The sequence below is a fragment of the Leucopleurus acutus genome (assembly GCF_964270905.1).
Source record: "Leucopleurus acutus genome assembly, chromosome: 11".
Lineage (NCBI taxonomy): Eukaryota > Metazoa > Chordata > Mammalia > Artiodactyla > Delphinidae > Leucopleurus > Leucopleurus acutus.
This window is the reverse complement of record NC_139152.1, coordinates 96,218,088-96,224,052: the sequence shown is the minus strand read 5'-3', so window position 1 is coordinate 96,224,052 and position 5,965 is coordinate 96,218,088.

Genomic DNA, 5,965 nt, shown 5'->3' with positions numbered 1-5,965 from the left:
TATGTATGGTTTGACTCAGCCATTTCATTTCTAGGAATTTATCCTGTGATATACAGCTGTTCCCCAACTTACGATGGTTCAACCTTAGGATGGTGCGAAAGTGACACTCATTCAGCAGAAACCATACTTCAAATTTTGAATTTGGATCTTTTCCCGAGTTAGTGGTATTTGGGAGAATTGCTCTCTCAGGATGCTGGGCAGGGCAGCAGCTATGGCTCCCAGGCAGCCACGTGATCACGAGGGTAAACACCCAATACACCTACAACCATTCTGGACCCAGACAGCCACTCTGTTTTTCACTTTCAGTACAGTATTCATATAATGACATGAGATAGTCGACACTTTATTATCAAATAGGCTTTGTGTTAGATGATTTTGCCCAACTGTAGGCTAATGTAAGTGTTCTGAGCACGTTTAAGGTAGGCTCAGCTAAACTTGATGTGTTGTAGGTTTAGGTGTATTGAATGCATTTTTAAAAATAAATTTATTTATTATTCTTATTATTTATTTTTGGCTGTGTTGGGTCTTCGTTGCTGCACGTGGGCTTTCTCTAGTTGTGACGAGTGGGGGCTACTCTTTGTTGCAGTGCGCGGGCTTCTCATTGCCGTAGCTTCTCTTGTTGTGGAGCGCGGGCTCTAGACACAGGGGCTTCAGTAGTTGTAGTGCACGGGCTTAGTCGCTGCATGGCATGTGGGATCTTCCTGGACCAGGGCTCGAACCCGTGTCCCCTGAATTGACAGGTGGATTCTTAACCACTGTGCCACCAGGGAAGTCCCTTGAATGCATTTTTGACTTATAATATTTTCAACTTATGATGGGTTATAGGGACATAACCCCATCTTAAGGTCGAGGAAGGTCTGTATTCGCTTATGTGTGAAATGACACATTCAAGGTTATTCAGGGTAACATTGTTATAATAGCAAAAGATTGAAAACAACTTAAATACCTAGCAGCTAAGGACTGCTTCAATAATTTATGACGCATCTTTACAAAGGAACATGCAGATTTTTAAAAAATTTATACAAGCTGAAAAGGAATATCTTTCAAGATACATTGTTAAGCAGGAAAATAGCCAGGTGTAGAATACTGTGTATAATATGCTACAGCACCTACAGTATATATGCACATATGCTTGTATTTGCAAAGAATATCTTGAAAGGATCCTCAAGAAAATAGGTATAGTGGGTGATTGGGGAATTAGGGTGGAAAGAGACTTTTTTTTGCTGTATGTCCCTTTGCACCTTTTGGATTTTCTACTAGGTGCACATATCACCTAAAAGTAAGTTAAATAATTTTAAAATGTATTGAGCTCCAGTTATGGGCCAGTTCTGTGCTAAATCCTAGAGATATGGTGGTGACCAAAACAAAGACTTTGCCTTGTGGAGCTCCTCGTCTAGCGATGGGTGACTGTCCCTGAAACCATCATTGGGGTGATATGTGATGAGTGCTATAATAGGGGACATTGAGGCACTTTGGAGGAAAGTGACACAAAGCAGGGATGTCTAACAGAGCCTTGCAGGTGAGCAGGCAGCCTGATGTTTACGTGAGGAGCAGAAAGAAGAGGGAGCCAGCCTGTGGAGGTGGCTTACAGAGACCACAGGCCCCAGCAGAGGAAACAGCATTTATGGAGGGAGAGCAGAGCTCTGTCCATTTGAGGAACTGAAAGAAGTTCGGCTCAGCAGGAAGTTGACAAGAGCAGAGTTGGTTTTCAGAAAAAGCCACAGTAGAAGTATGGGGAAAGGATTGAAAGGGGACAAGAGTGGAGTCCAGAAGACTGGTTAGGAAGCTTCTGCCGTCATCAGGTGATAGAGGACAGGTGGCTGGATCAAGATGGTGGCCGTGGGGATAGAAAGGATGGGACAGATTCCAGAGATATTGAGAATATAGAATTTACAGACCTGGTGGTTGGACGACAGGGTGAAGGAGAGAGAGGATCAGTATAACAATAAAGGCTAATATTTGGTAAGGATTTACCACGTGGTAGTACCTGCCCAGCACTTGGCGTGACTCCGTCATTCAGCCGTCTCGGTGATCTGGAGAGGTAGGTCTGCCACGATGAGAGTGTACAGATTTAAAGGAGGTTAAGGAACTTGCTTGAAGTCACGTAGGTACTATGTAGCAGAATCAGCATTTGAAGCCATATATCTGGCTGCCAAGTTCATGCTCTCGACCCATCTCTTAAGGGTGACTCCCAGGTGTCAGGTTTGGGCAAATGAGTGGCTGATGACGCTATTTATTGAGAGAAGAAGGTTTGAGGAAGAAAATGGGCATCTATTCTTCTAAGTTAAGGTCCCTGCAAGACCCTACCTGAGTAGGTTAAGTACAATAGGCAGTTTTACATACAAAACTGGAGAAAGTTCTGGGCTGGAAATTTGGGTATCATCAGGATACAGATAGTGCCTGAGGTCAAAGGAGTGGATGAAAGTAGACTGAGACAAACTAAGTAAGAGCAAAGAGGAGCCAGTACAGTTTTTTTCTTTAGCAAGGAAGTCACATAATTCAATCTTGTTTATAGGAAGGTAACTCTGGTAGCAATGTAGAAGATTGGCTGATTCGGGGACATACGTAGTAGAAAATCCAATACATGTGTTCATGTTATCATTTAATCATCTTCCAAGCATCACTACACACTTTGTACCAGGGATCACCAAGCCCAGGGAACACAGAGACAAACCAGACCCTGTCCTTGACCTCGTGAGACTTTGGGGCCAGGAAGGAGTGAGATTAGTGAACCTCGTGTTACAAGAGGAGTAGGTGGGCACAGGGTGCTGTGGGAGCACAGAGGAGGGAGAGGAGATCTAAATCCACCTTGGGCAGGGGGTTCCATAATAGAAGACATGGCTAGGGGTTTCCTTGGTGGTCTAGTGGTTAGGACTCAGCACTTTCATGGCCAGGTTCAATCCCTGGTTGGGGAACTGTGATCTCACAGGCTGTGTGTCGTGGTGAAAAAAAAAAAAAAAAGAAGACGAAGAAGCAGAAGAAGCAGCAGAAGACATGGCTAGAGGTTCATTACTTCTTGATGAACAAGTAAGAGACACCTAGATGAGTAACAGGCAGACCATTGCAGGCAGAGCCAGCAGGGTGGGTGAAGGTACCACTAACTTAAAATGCTTCGTTCAGTAACTTCATGGGATTAAGTGAGACTGGGGCAATGGGTTCCTGTGTGGGGAAGGGAAGTAGATAAGGCTGGAGATCTGGATAAGCTCCTAAAAAGCTGGGGTGTGCTTAAAGAAGGAGATTGAATTTTCCTGAAAATAGTGGTAAAACTTTGGAGGTAAGCAGGGAGGTTATGTGATCAGATTTGCCCTTTAGAAAGATCCCTGTGGCTGCAGTGTGGGGAATGGGCAGGAGGAGGCCAGATGCCCAGCAAGAAAGATAGCTGGGAGGATGCTGCGGTGGGAGTGGGGAATGGTGATAGTGATCCAGGTAGAAATGATAAGGACTTGAATTCAGGTGTATGTACTACTCAGCTCTTTTTAAGTTATGCTGCATAACAAACAACTTTAAAATCTCATGGCAGGGCTTCCCTGGTGGTGCAGTGGTTGAGAGTCCGCCTGCCGATGCAGGGGACACGGGTTCGTGACCCGGTCCGGGAAGATCCCACCTGCTGCGGGGAGGCTGGGCCCGTGAGCCATGGCCGCTGAGCCTGCGCGTCCGGAGCCTGTGCTCCGCAACAGGAGAGGCCACAACAGTGAGAGGCCCGCGTACCGCAAAAAAGAAAAAAAAAAATCTCAGGGCATATGGCAACATATACTTATTTTTCCCTCATGTAACATGAAGGTTGCAGGTTGGCTATCCCTCTGCTAGATGCAGCTGCACAAATCTTTTCTTTCTGGAACCCGGGATGAAGGAACAGCCACCTTCTGAGACATGTTGTTCTCATAGCAGAGGGTTGGAGAAAAAGCCCCCCGGTCAAGCCACACAATTGCGTTTAAAGCTCTGCTCAGTTGTGACAAAGGTCACATACACTTAAATCCCACTGGCCAAAGCATATCAAGTGGCAAAATCCAAAGTCAGTAGGCCAGGGAAATTGTTATGCGTTGGAGGGAATGAATGATTGTGAACATATAAGACAGTTGATAGCAACCTGTCGTTGAGGACAGAAAGGAAAAATTGATTAGAATCTTGTCATTTGGTGGATTTGATTGGATGTGCCAAGGATTACCTCAGGTGGTTAAGTCAAAGGTGGTACCACTCAGTAAGAAAAGGAATACAGGGGCTTCCCTGGTGGTGCAGTGGTTGAGAATCTGCCTGCCAGTGCAGGGGACACGGGTTCGAGCCCTGGTCTGGGAAGATCCCACATGCCACGGAGCAACTGGGCCCATGAGCCACAACTACTGAGCCTGCGCATCTGGAGCCTGTGCTCCGCAATGGGAGAGGCCCGTGCACCGCGATGAAGAGTGGCCCCCGCTTGCCGCAACTAGAGAAAGCCCTCGCAAAGAAACGAAGACCCAACACAGCCAAAAATAAAAAATAAATAAATTTAGAAAAGGGATACAGCAAGAGGAACCTTGTAGTAGATGACGCTCAACATCAAATCTGCCTTCTTGTGATAATGGTACCCTGGTTCTGCTTTAAGGGAACCATTCCTCCCCCACTTTCAAACGTTATGCTTCGGGTGAAACTTCTTCCAGCCCCGTACCAAGGGTATGTGACCTAGTCTTAAGCACAAGGAGCATGTGACCTAGTCTTAAGCCAATAAGAACATTCTGTACCCTTGAACACAATAATCAGTTCAAGATGGGTTCATGACACAAATCTGGTCAATCAGAGCCAATGAGGCTCAATTTTGGGTCTTTAATTTGCTGACTTGAATGAGAAAGGCCAGAGTTATGGCAGCACCACGGGAATGGAATAGAGCCTAGGAATAGAGTCAGCACAGAGGAAGCAGGACAGGGAGAAGATATGAGACTGGTTCCTGGTGATACCACCTGAACCTTGACCAAGCCATATGTGGAGCAATCCCAGGGAATTACGAATTCTAAGCATCAGAAACCCAGAGGGAAAAGCGAGAGAATGAGTGGTTCATGGAGGTAAGAATAATCCAAGCAAGAGATAATGTGGAATTGAAGTAAGTCAGTGGCTTTGGAAATGCATAGAAAGACTGAGTGACAAACATGTTTGAAGACCATGGAATTTGTCGGCTCACAGCACATGGGGGTTAATGGAGAGAAAGGTGAAGATGATGATGTACTAGTAGAGAGCGAGAAATATTTGGAGAGATGGTGAAAGCATTGAGATCAAGAGTACAGGGCTTCCCTGGTGGCGCAGTGGTTAAGAATCCACCTGCCAATGCAGGGAACACAGGTTCGAGCCCTGGTCCGGGAAGATCCCACATGCCGCGGAGCAACGAAGCCCGTGCGCCACAGCTACTGAGCCTGCGCTCTAGAGCCCATGAGCCACAACTACTGAAGCCCGCGTGCCTAGAGTTCGTGCTCCACAACAAGAGAAGCCATTGCAGTGAGAAGCCCGCGCACCTCAACAAAGAGTAGCCCCCGCTCGCCGCAACTAGAGAAAAGCCACGCACAGCAACAAAGGACAAAAGCAGCCTAAATAAATAAAATTTATTAAAAAAGAAAAAAGAGTACAGAAAGTGGGGCATTCTTGAGGGTCAAAGAATAGGTTCTATTTTGGACACGTTCAATTTGAGGTGCCTATTGCAGACAGAAAGGCTGGTATGGAACATGATAAACAATGGGTCAAGAATGGAGATGTAGGGCTTCCCTGGTGGCGCAGTGCTTGGGAGTCCGCCTGCCGATGCAGGGGACATGGGTTCGTGCCCCGGTCCGGGAAGATCCCACATGCCGCGGAGCAGCTGGGCCCGTGAGCCATGGCCGCTGAGCCTGCGCGTCCGGAGCCTATGCTCCGCAACGGGAGAGGCCACAACAGTGAGAGACCCGCGTACCGCAAAAACAAAACAAAAACACAAAAAAAAGAATGGAGATGTAGACTCGGAAAATGTCAG